Source organism: Palaemon carinicauda, chromosome 2 (assembly GCF_036898095.1).
Source record: "Palaemon carinicauda isolate YSFRI2023 chromosome 2, ASM3689809v2, whole genome shotgun sequence".
Classification (NCBI taxonomy): domain Eukaryota; kingdom Metazoa; phylum Arthropoda; class Malacostraca; order Decapoda; family Palaemonidae; genus Palaemon; species Palaemon carinicauda.
The window spans coordinates 44,184,198-44,201,697 of record NC_090726.1 but is presented as its reverse complement, the minus strand read 5'-3'; the positions used below and the strand labels follow the sequence as shown (position 1 = coordinate 44,201,697).

General features: G+C 33.4%; 1 protein-coding gene across 1 annotated transcript in view; it reads left to right on the top strand.

The window, feature by feature from the left end:
- The first annotated feature begins 13,784 nt into the window (after positions 1 to 13,784).
- LOC137624406 (uncharacterized) overlaps positions 13,785 to 17,500 on the top strand; it is an 82,552-nt gene continuing 78,836 nt past the window's right edge. Inside the window, exon 1 of the mRNA XM_068355152.1 lies at positions 13,785 to 14,510. The gene's annotated coding sequence lies outside the window, so the exon portion shown is untranslated. The remainder of the gene's footprint in view (positions 14,511 to 17,500) is intronic.

Below are 17,500 nucleotides of genomic sequence, written 5' to 3'. Positions count from 1 at the left end.
ATTGCTTGTCTTAGAAGGGCTTTCATTACTGCTGAAGTTTTGACTGACTCAAAAGCTTTCTCATAGTCTATGCTGTATTCAATTAGACTCTACTGTATTATTATTATTATTATTATTATTATTATTATTATTATTACTTGCTAAGCTACAACCCTAGTTGGGAAAGCAGGATGCTATAAGCCCAGGGGCTCCAACAGGGAAAATAGCCCACTGAGGAAAGGAAACAAGGAAAAGTAAAATATTTTAAGAAGAGTAACACCAATAAAATGAATATCTAGTATATAAACTATATAAACTTTAACAAAATAAGAGGAAGAGAAATAAGATAGAATAGTGTGCCCGAGTGTGCCCTCAAGCAAGAGAAGTCTAACCCAAGACAGTGGAAGACCATGGTACGGAGGCTATGGCACTTCTCTAGACTAGAGAACAATGGACATCAGTTCCTACCTGGAAATATCCAGCATAAATGAGATATTTGAGTTTGGCTTTTATATTAGTTCAGCGAAATTCTCGACCGAGATTAGTGAAACAATATATCAATGGTGGGGGCTATTTTGGACTCAGTTTTTCAATGAAATGAATGACAGGGCTGTTTATATTTTGTATTGATCTTGTCATTTGATTGGATAGTTTCGTTTGTTTCAGTGTAGACAGAGAGAGGTAAAAGTTTTTGATAGCAAAGTTCTTTCCTAATATTGAACACTGCATTGCTAATTAGAAACTTTTTTTTAGTTAGCATGGGATTTTGATTATCAGTGACGGTTTGATTAATGAGAATATTAATTTAAAATTTAATTTGATTAAGTTTTATTTAAGTTAAAGGAGTCTGGTTTCAGTGCCCAGTTTCATTAGAATAGATGCTCATCAGAACGTCAGCTGGACAAGCCCTACCCCTTACTGTGGTGCCTAACCACAGAAGTACTTAGCCTCCCCAGTAAATGCTTAAACTTAAAATTTAGTTTGATAATCAAGTTTTATTCAAGTTAAAGGATTCTGGTTACAGTTTCATTAGAATAGATGCTCCCCAGAACGTCAGCTGGGCAAGCCCAACTCTCCACTGTGGTGCCTAAGCCTCCCTAGTAAACGGCTTAAATTCACCCTGAATTCCCTACTGCTGCTACCTCCGCGGTCATCCAAGGCGACCTGAGGAAGCCACATTATATATTTGATATCACATTTATCATTAATCCCTGAGGCGTATTGTCACAGTTCAATCAGTCAGTGTCACAAGGCCTCTCCTTTCAGATAGCCGCTCTCAGGCAGATGGCAAATGTAATTGATGGATCGAATTTAATCATACATTGGTGACCTGTTTAAGGGTTAAAGGTCGCTCATATATGGCTGAGACAAGGGAGAGGACAATGTCCTAGAGACTGACCATATACAGTATTATTATTATTATTATTATTATTATTATTATTGTTATTATTATTAGCTAAGCTACAACCTTAGTTGGAAAAGCAAGATGCTATAAGCCTAAGGGCTCCAGCAGGGAAAAGTGAGACAAGGGAGAGGACAATGTCCTAGAGACTGACCATATGCACATTATTATTATTATTATTATTATTATTATTAGCTAAGCTACAAGCCTAGTTGGAAAAGCAAGATGCTATAAGCCCAAGGGCTCCAACAGGGGAAAAGTATGCCCAGTGAGGAAAGGAAATAAGGAAATTTTGTATATGAAGAGCGTCCAAGCCTCCTCCCCATCAAGCTAGAACCAGGGAGGGCCAGGCAATAGCTGCTGATGAATCCCCATAACTAGCTCACAAGGATGGTGAGGTTGCAGACACTATTAGAAACTATCCAGCTTGAGCGGGTCTCGAACCCCGTTCAAGAGATTGTTAGGATGGACTTTTTGAGTAAGCTACCACCACCTTTCTTCTTCTTCTTCTTCTTCTTCTTCTTCCTCTTGTCATTTCAATTTTCATATTAGGTCCTTCATTATTCTCACTTGAATGATATTCAGCTTATTTGAAATTTGGTCATAGGCCATCTAACAGAATCCCCCCCCTCTCTCTCTCTCTCTCTCTCTCTCTCTCTCTCTCTCTCTCTCTCTCTCACACACACAGTAATAAGAATAATTAGTAATGAAAGGGAGTAATTCATTCTCTCTCTCTCTCTCTCTCTCTCTCTCTCTCTCTCTCTCTCTCTCTCTCTCATTATAATCTTCTTAGAGGTATTTTAGCTACAGGCCATATGCTATTAAGCCTTTCCTTATTAAGATTTGAAGCCAGTCGCCTCCTCCTAAATTCTGAAAAAAAAAAAAAAAAGATGACTAATTAGGGCACCCTTAGGGTTCTTAACATACCATTATAGGTTGATTAAATTATGAAATAATATATATTCTTTTTTTTTTAATGCTTGGAGGTAAATGCCGAACTGGGAATGCTCGGCATTTGTAGTATAGTCACGCCTAAATCATTGCGTTTCTTCCTCCTCTGGAGGAATAGGATTGATGGCACGTAATGCTTTTTGGGGAGTTTCTGCCTGACCCACTTTTTGGCAAATGTGGGTGCTTTTCAAGTGTAGGTTTGTGGATTTCTTGTGTGATGTATATACAGTATATATAAATATATATATATATATATATATATATATATATATATATATATATATATATATATATATATATATATATATATATATATATGTGTGTGTTACTTATCAGTCACAAAACTGCACGTGACATATATTAAAGGGTAAAATCCACAGGAAACAGGAAAGGAAAAGACCAGGTACCAATCACTTTCGTGTATTACGTACACTTTGTACCCTGAAGATGTGTACGTAATACACGAAAGCGCTTGGATCCTGGTCTTTTCCTTTCCAGTTTCCTGTGGATTTTACCCTTTATATATATATATATATATATATATATATATATATATATATATATATATATATATATATATATATATACTACTCTCAGTAATATATAAAGTACTTTACAGAAATCATATTAAGCCAAATAGACTTCAATTAAGCAAGAGAATTGGAATTGGGTATTCATCTCTTAGATTACGTCGACTGCCGCATTTTTTAATGCTCATTTCTTCCCTCCTTTGTGATTTAATAACGAAAAACACCGACACTATTCTCGGGTAATGTCCAAGTGTGTGGATTTCTTGTGTGATATATATACAGTATATATATATATATATATATATATATATATATATATATATATATATATATGTATATATATATTGTGTGTGTGTATATATATATATATATATATATATATATATATATATATATATATATATATATATATAAATATATGTATATATATATATATATATATATATATATATATATATATATATATACATATACATATATATATATATATATATATGTGTGTGTATGTTTAAAACAGGTTTCAACATCTAAAAATCATAATTTCATGAAAGGAATAGTTTACTCCCAAGATAAAAAATCAAAATTAAATTTTATATTGAAATAAAGATGAAACTCTCAATTATTATCGTATAAAAATATCTGAAAATCAAATAGTTTCTCGTAAAATAAAGCAAATATCCTTTCGAACGAAGGTAGCGCTCTTCAGACTAGATAAAGTTCCAAGATCATCGAAACGAGAGTGGAATATAAAAGATTCTTGCTAGATATTCCTCCAAAGAGGGATAGCTGTTCACTCGTCCATATCAATATAGCGTGGGAAGAATCAACTCCTGTGAGAAATAATCAAAAAATTTTTTTTTTTTTTTTTTTTTAATAATAAGGTTAGATAGTTCATTCTACAGATATTTTTTTTATTATTTTCTCTTTTACTAATAAGGTTAGATATTTGTTCATTCTACCACATTTATATGCAATCTTGACTTATTTTTTTTTTTTTTACTAATAAGGTTAGATATTAGTTCATTCTACCTCATTTATATTAAATCTTGAATATAATTGGAGTGGGTTCTCCGAGTTATTGGGAAATGTGAAAAATATTTTTTTTTTATTACTAATGATGTTAGATGTTAGTTCTTTCTAACTCATTTATATTCAATTTTGAATATATTTGTTGTGGCTTCTTCGAGCTACTGGGGAATGTGAAATTTTTTTTTTATTACTAATGATGCTAGATGTTAGTTCTTTCAACCTCATTTATATTCAATCTTAAATATATTTGGAGTGGCTTCTTCGAGCTATTAGGAAATGTGAAAAAGATGTTTTTTTATTACTAATGATGTTAGATGTTTGTTCTTTCTAACTCATTTATAATCAATCTTGAATATATTTGGAGTGGCTTCTTCGAGCTATTGGGAAATGTGAAAAAGATTTTTTTTTTCTTTTTTCTATTACTAATGATGTTAGATGTTAGTTCTTTCTACCTCATTTATATTCAATTTTTGATATATTTGAAGTTACTTCTTCGAGCTATTGGGAAATGTAAATATCTTGAAGGTTTAATCTTATACTTAAGTTTAGATTCAAGGACAATGGAGTTTTGTCTCGAACTTGGAAATGGTTGCTTAAATTTGTTGAAGTTTTCTGCAAAAGTTTCCCAAATGTTTATCTATTACTGGGTTGTGTGTATATATATATATATATATATATATATATATATATATATATATATATATATATATATATATATATATATATATATACATATATATATATATATATACATACATATATATATATATGTATATATACATATATATATATGTATATATATATGTGTATATGTGTATATATATATATATATATATATATATATATATATATATATATATATATATATACATATACATATATACATATATATATATATATATATATATATATATATATATATATATACATTCATATATATATGTATATATACATATATATATATGTATATATATATGTGTGTATATGTATATATATATATATATATATATATATATATATATATATATATATATATGTATGTATATATATATATATATATATATATATATATATATATATATATATATATATATATATATATATATATATATGAGTAGACAGTGTTTTAGTGTCGTAGAAAGCATTTATATATATATATATATATAAATATATATATATATATAAATATATATATATATAATATATATATATATATATATATATATATATATATATATATATATATATGTTATTTATATATATATATATATATATATATATATATATATATATTTATATATATAGATATTTATGTATAATTATATATGTGTGTATATATATATATATATATATATATATATATATATATATATATATATATATATATATATATATATTTATATATATATATATATATATATATATATTTATATATATTTATATATATATATATATATATATATATATATATATATATATATATGTATATTTATATAAATGTGTGTGTGTTTTTGTACGTCCGTGTAAGATATGAAAGTTTGTAAGTCATAAAAAGTCTTAAACTATTTTTTTTTTCCATAAAGTTTCACTTGTTTTTATCTTTTAAGCCTTAACTCATTATTTCAGGCTTTGGCGACCAATATATCTTGCGTCCTGAGTTTACAAAAAAATGTGTAATTCAATCTATTCTCCTCCTCTCTCAATTTCTTCTCATTTCTCTTCATTTCTCTTCCTCCTTCGGAGAGGAGTTAAGCCTCACTTGAGGTAAAAATTGCGAAAGTTTGAAAAAGAGTTATTGAAGGAAATTTTCTATTTTCCGGTAATGGAATTTGATGTATTAATTATAAAATCTATATATAATTTATATATATATATATATATATATATATATATATATATATATATATATATATATATGTATGTATGTATGTATGTATGTATGTATATTCTATTATGTAGGAGAGATAATTAATTACTATAATTTCGAACAGTGTTAAATAATTATTTTTCTATTTTATTTTAAAAACAATAGCTCTCTCTCTCTCTCTCTCTCTCTCTCTCTCTCTCTCTCTCTCTCTCTCTCTCTCTCTCTCTCTCTCTCTCTCTCTCTTCATACAAATGGGGAAAAAACCCTGTTTAATAGAACAAAAAATGAAGACCAGAAATTGTTATTTGTATTCCTATTATTATCCAGTTGCGGTTTCTTCAACCTGTTCTCTCTTTCACCTTCATTCTTAATTCTATTCCTACGTCCATCATCGAAGAACCATCTATCGCTAATATCGTAGCTGTACCAGATACAATATTCCTATCGCAAACGATAGATTATACCTGTCAAAAGCAGTCGCATTTGTCATCTGTCAACTGCTTGCATCTCGCCCTGCAATGCTTTTCAAGCATTTGCTTTTATGCTTGCAATGCTGTCTGAAAGGATTTATGTTTCATAGGTCAGATGTTGATAGTTTATGACCTGCAGATTTCAAATTTATTATTTTTATGTATATTAAGGTTTGTTTAAAGGTTTAAAGGTAGCTTATGATTGGCCGAGGCAAGGGGCAGGGACATTGTCTTAGTGACTGACCATATTATTATTATTATTATTATTATTATTATTATTATTATTATTATGATTATTATTGTTATTATTAATATTATTATTATTATTATTATTATTATTATTATTATTATTATTATTATTATTGCTAGCTAAGCTACAACCCTAGTTGAAAAAGCAGTTAATACTTTTTTTTAACTTTTTTTTATACTTTTCATATTGTTTTTATAGTCGGATCTAGCAGTAACTATAAGACTCCTTTTACTCAATTTCTTTCTCTTTTCTGGTATGTATATATATATATATATATATATATATATATATATATATATATATATATATGTGTGTGTGTGTGTGTGTGTGTGTGTGTTTGTGTGTGTGTGTGTCAGGTAATGCTCTTATTTTAAAATAGATAATTAATAGGCTAATTAAATTATTCTATCCTCCTTACCCAACCACTACCCGAAAAAAAAGTATAATTCTATACAAATCAACTATTATTATTATTATTATTATTATTATTATTATTAAATGCTTAGCTACAACCCTAGTTGGAAAAGCAGGATGCTATAAGCCCAGGGGCCCCAACAGGGAAAATAGCTCAGTGAGGAAAGGAAACAAGGAAAAATAAAATATTTTAAGAATAGTAACATTAAAATAAATATTTCCTATATGAACAATAAAAACTTCAATAAAACAAGAGAAAGTGAAACTAGATAGAACAGTGTGCCTGAGTGTACCCTCAAGCAAGAGAACTCTAACCCAAGACAGTGGAAGACCACGGTACAGAGGCTATGGCACTACCCAAGATTAGGCTGTAAATACATAAGTATTGCCAGCATTCTCCTTCTTGTAACACATGAATGATTCTAAGCAAATAATGACCCGTGTTTGTTCACAGGGAAATATTAATCAAACAAAACATTGCAGCATATGATATTGATACGCCCACTCGGTACACGCTCCGGCTATTACTGGACGTTTGTTTACTAAAGAGAACCGCTTGTGTGTGTGTGTTTGTGTTGTTTGTTCGTACATTCGCATGCAGATCAAAACATAACACGGGAGGTATTGTTTTCATGGGTTTCATCTTTAAAGCATCACAATGAAAGACTGGTTATTACTTGTCCTTGGTCCCTTGCTATCCAGTTTTGATTTTTATTTAGAGGCCGATGGAACTGGAATTCATGTGTTGTTATTATTATTATTATTATTATTATTATTTCTACTTGCTGATCTAAAACCCCAATTTGGAAATGCTCAATAGGGAAAATAGCCCAGTGAGGAAAAGAAATAAGGAAACAGATAAAATAGTTTGCCTGAGTGTGCCCTCAAGCAAGAGAACTCTATCCCAAGGCAGTGGAAGACCATGGTAAAGAGGCTATTATTATTATTATTATTATTATTATTATTATTATTATTATTATTATTATTACTACTACTACTACTACTACTACTACTACTACTACTACTACTTGCTAATCTAAAAACCCCAATTTGGAAATGCAGGATTTTATAAGCACAATGGTTTTAACAGGGAAAATAGCCCAGTGAGGAAAGGAAATTAAGGAACATAGAATAGCTTGCCTGAGTGTGCCCTCAAGCAAGAGAACTCTACCCCAAGGCAGTGGACGACCATGGTACAGAGGCTATTATTATTATTATTATTATTATTATTATTATTATTCCTTGTTAAGCTACAACCCCATTTGGAAAATCAGTATGCTATAAGCCCAAGGGCTCCAACTGGGAAACTAGCCCAGTAAGGAAAGGAAATAAAGGAACATGAGTAGCTTGCCTGAGTTTACCCTCAAGCAAGAGAACTCTAATCCAAGACAACGGAAAACCATGGTACAGAGGCTATGGCACTACCCAAGATTAGAGAACAATGGTTTGATTTTGGAGTGTCCATCTCCTAGAAGAGTTGCTTACCTAGCTAAAGAGTCTCATCTACCCTTACCAAGAGGAAAGTGGCCACTGAACAATGACATTGCAGTAGTTAACCCCTTGAGCGAAGAAGAATTGTTTGGTAATCTCAGTGTTGTCAGATGTATGATGACAGAGGAGAATGTGGAAAGAATAGGCCAGACTATTCGGTGTATGTGTAGGCAAAGACAAAATCAGCTGTAACGAGAGAGAGAGAGAGAGAGAGAGAGAGAGAGAGAGAGAGAGAGAGAGAGATCCAATGTAGTACTGTCGGGCCAGTCAAAAGGACCCAGTAACTCTCTAGCGGTAGTATCTCAACGGGTGGCTGGTGCCCTGTCCAACCTACTACCTAGTTTATTAATAGCCAAATAACGCTAGTTAGACTAGTTTTCTCTTATTTTCTCCTCTGACAATGTATGTCACTCTCACTTTGTCATCACAATTCTTCCCACTGTGTTCAAATTATTTTGCATCTTTCCGTCCAATAATCTTTACTTACATTATTTATTTTGTTATTGAAGTTTATTTTTCTATTTTATCAATGAATTTTATTTTTCCCTATTTTATTATTGAAGTCCTTCGCTTATTTTGTTATTGAAGTTCTTTCCTTATTTTGTTATTGAAGTTCTTCTATTTTGTTATTGAAATTCTTTCTGTTATTGAAGTTCTTTCCCTATTTTATTGCTGAAGTCCTTCGTCTATTTTGTTATTGAAGTTCTTTCTGTTATTGAAGTTGTTTCCCTATTTTATTGCTGAAGTCCTTCGTCTATTTTGTTATTGAAGTTTTTTCCCTATTTTATTATTGAAGTTCGTCTATCTTATCATTGAAGTTTTTGCCATTAAATAAAATAATAGATTGAAATCCCTTACATTTCTCACAACTTTGGTCATAACTTTTGACCTATGAGAGAGAGAGAGAGAGAGAGAGAGAGAGAGAGAGAGAGAGAGAGAGAGAGAGAGAGAGAGAGAGAGAGAGAGAGCATTTCATTGTTTGCTCTTCAACACGACTTTCATCCTAAGAATAGCTGCCAGTAGACCATTCGTGTTTCACAAAGACTGTTGTATCTTCTTTAAGAAATAACTTTCACAACCGGAATACACGAATACATATGGTCCAATGAAGACTCGTTAGTTCATTTAGTGACTGCAACCTTACCATCCTTGTCAGCTAAGGTGGAGCCTAAAAATTTAGCTGCTGAGTCATCAGCAGCCATTACTTGGCCCTCCCTGGTCCTAGCTTGGGTGGAGAGGGGGCTTGTATTATAGTCAGTCTCTAGGGCAATGTCACTGTCCCTTGCCTCTGCCATTCATGAGCGACCTTTAAACCTTTAAACAGTATATTTTTACAGGGAATTTTCGAATAGAATTATTTTTTTTTTTTTTTTTTTTTTTTTTTTTACCGTGTGGGATATTTCACCCGTAAGAATCAGGAGAATAGAGAATATCTTATTGACCACAGCATTGGGATAATTTTAAAATTTCCATTTATATGTGACAAGATTTTGCAATATAACTCCACCTTCGCTTCTCGCAAGATGGAGTAGATGCCTTATCTGCTTTGGGTTGTTCTTCGTGTTGGCTTTCCATCATGTCGTGTCAATAACACTAAATAGCTTTGTGTGTTGTAAGCCTGATGAAGTGGATGTGGATGTCCGTGACCTTTGAATTACAGCGGTGATCGTCGCAACAACAACAATAACAACAACGACGACGACAACATGATTATGATCACGTGGTAAATGGTAAACTGAATGGTATCGAAGGGTATAGCAGCTTTCGGTCGTCTGATTGGTTTGTTCCCAGAGTTCCTTTGGTTTGTATATATATATATGTATATATATATATATATATATATATATATATATATATATATATATATATATATATATATACATATATATATATGTATATATATATCTATATATATACATATATATATATATATATATATATATATATATATATATATATATACTGTATATATATATATATATACATATATATACATATATATATATATATATATATATATATATATATATATCAGACGTATAACTACTCCAGGTCTTCTCGTCCCTCGGGTACTGGGGAGGTGGAGTAGTTATACCCTGGTGAGATCTTGGTACTCCTAGAGGTATGCTGTGCGTCTGCTTGCATTTCCATCTAATTATTTAGCAGTCATATTTGACTGGTCGCATACACTATTGTACAATAACAGACAGGTGGAACCATAACCACTTAACAAGCATCAGTAAAAATAAATAATAAAAATCTGATAGTCCAGTTTAAAGGTTTAAAATCCGCTCATGAATGGCAGAGGCAAGGGACAGTGACATTGCCCTAGAGACTGACCATAAACACATATAATCTGCAACCAATCCCCTCTTCACCCAAGCAAGGACTAAGGATGGTCAGGCAATGGCTGCCGATGACTCAGCCGGTAGACCTACAGGCTCCCGCAAAACCCCCATCCCTAGCTCACAAGGATGGTGAGGTTACAGACACTACAAGAAACTATCGAGCATGAGCGGGACTCGAACCCCAGACTTTTGGCGAGGTTGATGGTGATAACAATCCTGAGGGTTTGTTAATTTTCCTTAACGTAACAACGGATTATTATTATTATTATTAGCCAAGCTACAACCCTAGTTGGAAAAGCAAGATGCTATAAGCCCGAGGGCTCCAACAGGGAAAAATAACCCAGTGAGGAAAGGAAATAAGGAAATAAATAAATAATGAGAAGAAATTACAATATATCATTCTAAAAACAGTAACAGCGTCAAAACAGATATGTCCTATATAAACTATTAACAACGTCAAAAACAGATATGTCACATATAAACAATAAAAAGACTCATGTCACCCTGGTCAACATAAAGTGTCAGTTATATAAATTTATATGTTGGAGATTCGATAAAGGAGTTCAGAGTTAGGGGAATAGCCATGGGCCGTAGATGTTTAATTTAAATACCGTCTGAGCTACATTTATTTACTGATTTAAACTGTGAATTGGCTGGGTATTATATATCGTTCGTGAAGAAAGAATGGATATAAAAGTCTCTTATTATCAGGACGTTTCAAGATTTGTATTTCTGGATTATTCTTTATCATTAGATTTTTTTTCGTTCATTTGTTCGTTTTAGAACTTGCATACAAATGCAAGACACGGGCTCTTTCACTAGGCAGCTCGTAAAATGATTTTCAATGAATGTACAGACTCTATAGCAAGATGCTTTAAGTTGATATGAAATTTACAAGATTTTTTTTTTCTTTTTTTTTTTTTTGGAAACTAGCAACTGAATTATTTGAATATTTCCCCCCACTGGATTTATGACTGCTTCCTTAAGGCAATTTCTCTGCTTGTTGTTTGTTAGTCTATATATTTATCTACCATGGTAGTTAAAAGGTTTAAAGGTTTTGAAGGCCGCTCATGAATAGCAGAGGCAGGGGTCAGTTACATTGCCCCAGCAAGCAAGACAATGCCCTAAAGACTAGTCATATATGCATATGATCAGCGTACAAGTCCCCTCACCACCTAAGCTAGGACCAGGGAGGGCCATTCAATGGCTACTGATGACTCAGCAGGTTGATCTTTATGCTCCTCCAAATGTCCCATCCTCAGCTCACAAGGATGGTGAGGTTGCCCCAATTTGTTATTTGTTAATGAAACAAAATCATTTCAAGGTTGCAAGATTCTTGTGATGTAGAATATTTTATTGGGAAGGTAGCGACGATTATTGTCATGCATTTCAAATTGTTTTGCCACGCATAGAAAAGGGTGTCATGCACTCCCTTTTCTGCCACCCATAGAATATAGTGTCATGCACTCCCTAGTGTTCTGCTACCCATAGAAAAGTGTGTCATGCACTCCACATTGTTCTGCCATCCATAGAAAAGTGTCATGCACTCTATATTGTTCTGCAATTCATAGAAAAGTGTCATGTACTCCATATTGTTCTGCCACCCATAGAATATAGTGCCATGCACTACATATTGTTCTTCCAGCCATAGAAAAGAGGGTCATGCACTCCATATTGTTCTGCCACCCAAAGAAAAATGTCATGCACTCCATATTGTTCTGCCATCCATAGAAGAGTGTATATTGTTCTGCCACCCATAGAAAAGTGTCATGCACTCCATATTGTTCTGCAATCCATAGAAAAGAGTGTCATGCACTCCATATTGTTCTGCCACCCATAGAAAAGTGTCATGCACTCCATATTGTTCTGTAACCCATAGAAAAGAGTGTCATGCATTCCATATTGTTCTGCAATCCATAGAAAAGTGTCATGTACTCCATATTGTTCTGCCACCCATAGAATATAGTGCCATGCACACCCTATTGTTCTGCTACCCATAGAAAAGAGTGTCATGCACTCCATGTTGTTCTGCCACCCAAAGAAAAGTGTCATGCACTCCATATTGTTCTGCCATCCATAGAAAAGTGTCATGCACTCTATATTGTTCTGCCACCCATAGACAAGTGTCATGCACTCCATATTGTTCTGCAATCCATAGAAAAGAGTGTCATGCACTCCATATTGTTCTTCCACCCATAGAAAAGTGTCATGCACTCCATATTGTTCTGTAACCCATAGAAAAGAGTGTCATGCATTCCATATTGTTCTGCAATCCATAGAAAAGTGTGGTATGCTCTCCATATTGTTCTGCCACCCATAGAAAAGGCCATATTGTTTTGTCACCCATTGTAAAGAGTGTCATCCAGTCCATTTTCTGCCATCCATAGAAAAGTATCATGCACTCCATATTGTTCTGCCACCCACAGAAAAAGGGTGCCATGCACTCCATATTGTTCTGCCATCCATAGAAAAGAAACTGAAAGGGTATTTAGTGGCTAAGGAGTAACTCCCGCCCACACCCCCACCCCACCCCACCTGACCCTCTCCTAGTGGCCCTTTGCCACCCACAATAGGTGCCCTGGAAGCGTTTACGTCACAAACGCCATTCAATAACCCCTCCCCCCTCCTCTCTCTCTCTCTCTCTCTCTCTCTCTCTCTCTCTCTCTCTCTCTCTCTCTCTCTCTGTCAGCGAAGCGCCCTGGAGACCTCACCTAAACAGTATGTGCACTTGATGGCCACGGTTTGGAAATGATGACCTTCGGTTCTGAAGTTCTGGAAGTCCCTGGAAGCGGTGCCAGATTCGAGGAGGCTATCAATCAACGGGTGGTTTCCAGAATGAGACGAGAACCAAACCTGATTATCCGCTAGTTAGTTATTAAATAGAATGGCCGGAGAGGTGGGATTAATCATTGTCAGCGACTGGCAACTAGGTATGTGTTTGTGTGTGTGTTTGTGTGCCGTGTGTGTGTGCGACGGAGTATATATAAATGTGGCAGCGAGCTGGAGACTGCGTCAGCTGAGCTGTTGCTCCTCCGATCCAAACATCGAAAACCCCCTTGTGTGAGAGAGATAGAAAGAGAGAGAGAGATAGAGAGAGAGAAAGATATATTGAAGTGAGGGAGGATTAGTATAAGAAGGAATATATATTAAAATAGTTTTAAGAAGAAGAAGAAGAAGAGACGTCTTGAAGGAGAGATCCGCCGCTCTACTCCGGGTGGCACTACGGTATTTGAAGCACATCTTGGCCCTGTCTCATTCACACCCTCACTCGACAGAAACGCCCCCGTCCATCCATCCATCTCACGCATACAAACGGTCACCTGTGAGAGAGAGAGAGAGAGAGAGAGAGAGAGAGAGAGAGAGAGAGAGAGAGAGAGAGAGAGAGAAAGCGCATCTACCTATCCCATCTCCCTCTCCACCAGCCAACCTTCTTTACTACCCAGAGCTCCCTCCCTTCCAGGGGCTCCCCCTCATCCTCTCCCCCCTCTTTTCCTGACACTCCTCCCTGCTCCTCCAGCTCCTCCACCTCCTCCTCCTCCTCCTTCGCTCACACTCTCATACCTGAATTTCGGGGAGGCCACATCTCTTTCTCACGGACGCGCACACACACGTGCAAAATTGCTGGCTGGCTGTCGGGCCCCTTTTTGAGCTCCCGAAAATAAATTTACCAAAAAAAAGACACTTTGACCCGTCCTCGTGTTTAACTGTGATTTCACACACGGGGGATTATTACTCTCTTTTTCGATTTGCCTTCCATTGTCGCTGTTTGTTCCTGAAAGGTGAGTTTTTTTTGAGTTTGATGTTCTTGAATTACTAATCTGTTTTTTTTTTATCTTGTTTTTGTGTGTGTTATTGTGCTTGCAGTTTGCCTCTAGTTTGGGGGAAGTTTGTTGGGATTGTGCTTGTATTTATACAACTCTATTTATCATATTTTGATTTTTTTCTGTGCTTGTGTTCTTGTGTTCAAAACAGTTTTTAACTAGTTTTGCAAAGTTGATTGGGATTATGTAGGTAGTTATAAAAATCTATATCATGTCTCAAATTTATTGTGCTCACAGTTTGCCACTAGTTTGGTCAAATTTTTCAGATTGTGCAGGTATTTATAAAATTCTGTTTATCATATTTTGATTTATTTCTGTGCTTGTGTTCTTGTGTTCAAACAGTTTTCACTAAAGTTGATTGGGATTATTTAGGTATTTATACAAATATATTCAATATTCCTCGTGGCTTTCCTTGCGTGTTTTTGTGCTCAGTTTGTCACTTAGTTTGGTCAAGTTTATTGGGATTGTACAGGTATATATAAATTTATTATATTTCAATCTTTTTTTCGTTTGTTTTTGTGTTCAAACAATTTTTAAGTAAATTCGATTGGGATTTTTCAGGTGTTCATACAAAACTATATCATGTCTCGTTTTTTCGTGTGTGTTCTTGTGTTCAGTTTTCAACAAGTTTTGCGAAGTTGATTGGGATTATATAGGTTTTTTTTTTTTTTTTTTTTTTTTTACAAATTTTTTTCAATTCTCAAACTTTTTTTTTTACCGTGTTCTTGTGCTCGAACCGTTTGTCACTATACTCAATTTTTTTTAATGAGGCGCATTTGCACCGACTCGCAGCGGTGCCCTTTTAGCTCGGAAAAAGTTTCCTGCTCTCTGATTGGTTAGAATTATCTTTTCCAACCAATCAGCGATCAGGAAACTTTTCCGAGCTAAAAGGGCACCGACGACTGCGAGTCGGTATAAATCTGCCTCGCTAAAAAGAATTGACTATAGTTTGGTGAAGTTTATTGGGACTATACAGTTATTATTATTAATTTCTTTATCTTTCGAGATTTTTTTTTCTGTGCGTGTGTTTCTTGCGCTCTGTTTTCCACAATTTGGGTAAACTATTTTTATTTATATTTACTTTCTTATCATAGGCATTATGCAGTTATTCATACAAATTTATCTATTATCCATCGATTTTTTTGCGTGTGTTCTTGTAATCAGAGTTTTACATCGAGTTTTTTTGCGTGTGTTTTTTACCAGTTTTCCGCTAAGCTAAAGTTTAATCTAAAAAGTTTAATACAGATTTATAATTAACCACATTTCTCTCCACTCGATTTTCCTTATTTGGAACATGTTTAAAAAAAAAATTGGATTTTTTTTTTTATGATCTCTGAAAAATTGTTTTTTTGAAGAATGGAAGTACTGTCATTAACAGTTTATTTCACTTCATTCGACTTTTGTTCAAACAGTTATGCGAGTTTGAAAAAAAAAATCTTAGAAAAATGTTCGATTCTGGAGGAGTTTTATCTTAAAGAATTTTATCAGGAGTTTTATCTGAAGGAATTTCATCTGAAGGAGTTTCATCTAAAGGAGTCTTATTTGAAGTAGTTTTATCTGAAGGAGTTTTTTTTTTGAAGGACTTTTATCTGAAAGAGTTTTATCTGAAGGAGTTTTATCTGAAGGGATTTTATTTGAAGGAGTTTTATCTGAAGGAGTTTTATCTGTAGGAATTTTATCTGAAGGAATTTTATTTGTAGGAGTTTCATCCGAAGGAGTTTTATCTGAAGGAATTTTATCTGAAGGAGTTTTATCTGAAGGACTTTTATCTGAAGGACTTTCATCTGAAAGAGTTTTATCTAAAGGACTTTCATCTGAAAGAGTTTTATCTAAATGAGTTTTATCTGAAGGAGTTTTATCTGAAGGGGCGCGGCCCTTGGTTGGTAATGAGTTCCGCCCGCAGGTGGCTAATGATAGTTAGCACGCCCCCAGTACTCACAAACGGCCTCTTAGCTTTATAAAGTCTAAAAATAATCTTTATTTTTCATACGGGAAATTTGTACTTATAATATTTTGTCGATTTTGTCCTTACGGAAAAGGTTATTCACTTCATCTTAATTTTATAAAGACTGGCAATACTTTTTATTTTTCATACGGGAATTTTGTAGTTTAATATCTTTACTGCATCTTGGCTTTATAAAGTCTAAAAATAATCTTTATTTTTCATACGAGAAATTTGTATTTTAATATTTTTACTGCATCCTGGCTTTATAAAGTCTAAAAATAATCTTTCATTTTTCATACGGGAAATTTGTAGTTTAATATTTTTACTGCATCTTGGCTTTATAAAGTCTAAAGATAATTTTTATTTTTCATACGGGAGTTTTGTTGTTTAATATTTTTACTGCATCTTGGCTTTATAAAGTCTGAAAATAACCTTTATTTTTCATATGCAACATTTGTACTTTTAATCTTTTTTTGATATTGTCTCGTGAAAAAAATATTATTTCCTCTCATAAGAAAGACAATGTCTTGTAAAATCTGATTTCCTCTCATAAGAAAGACAGCTTCTTGTAAAATCTGATTTCCTCTCATAAGAAAGACAGCTTCTTGTAAAATCTGATTTCCTTATATAAAGACAATTTCATTCATATATTAAAAAATTAAACAAAATATTTTGAAAAAAAAATGTTTTCTTCTTGTGACATTCGTATTCGAATATTTTTTCGTCATTGTCTTCCAAAAAAAAATCGGATTTCGTCTTATAAGTAAGACACACACTCTCTCTCTCTCTCTCTCTCTCTCTCTCTCTCTCTCTCTCTCTCTCTCTCTCTCTCTCTCTCTCTCTCTCTCTACACTTTCACTTTTCTGTATATTTGATTCCTTTTTATCTTAATTTTGGGGAGACAAGGAAAGGTACAGTTATCTCTCTTTCGTACAGTAGAAGAATCTCTCTCTCTCTCTCTCTCTCTCTCTCTCTCTCTCTCTCTCTCTCTCTCTCTCTCTCT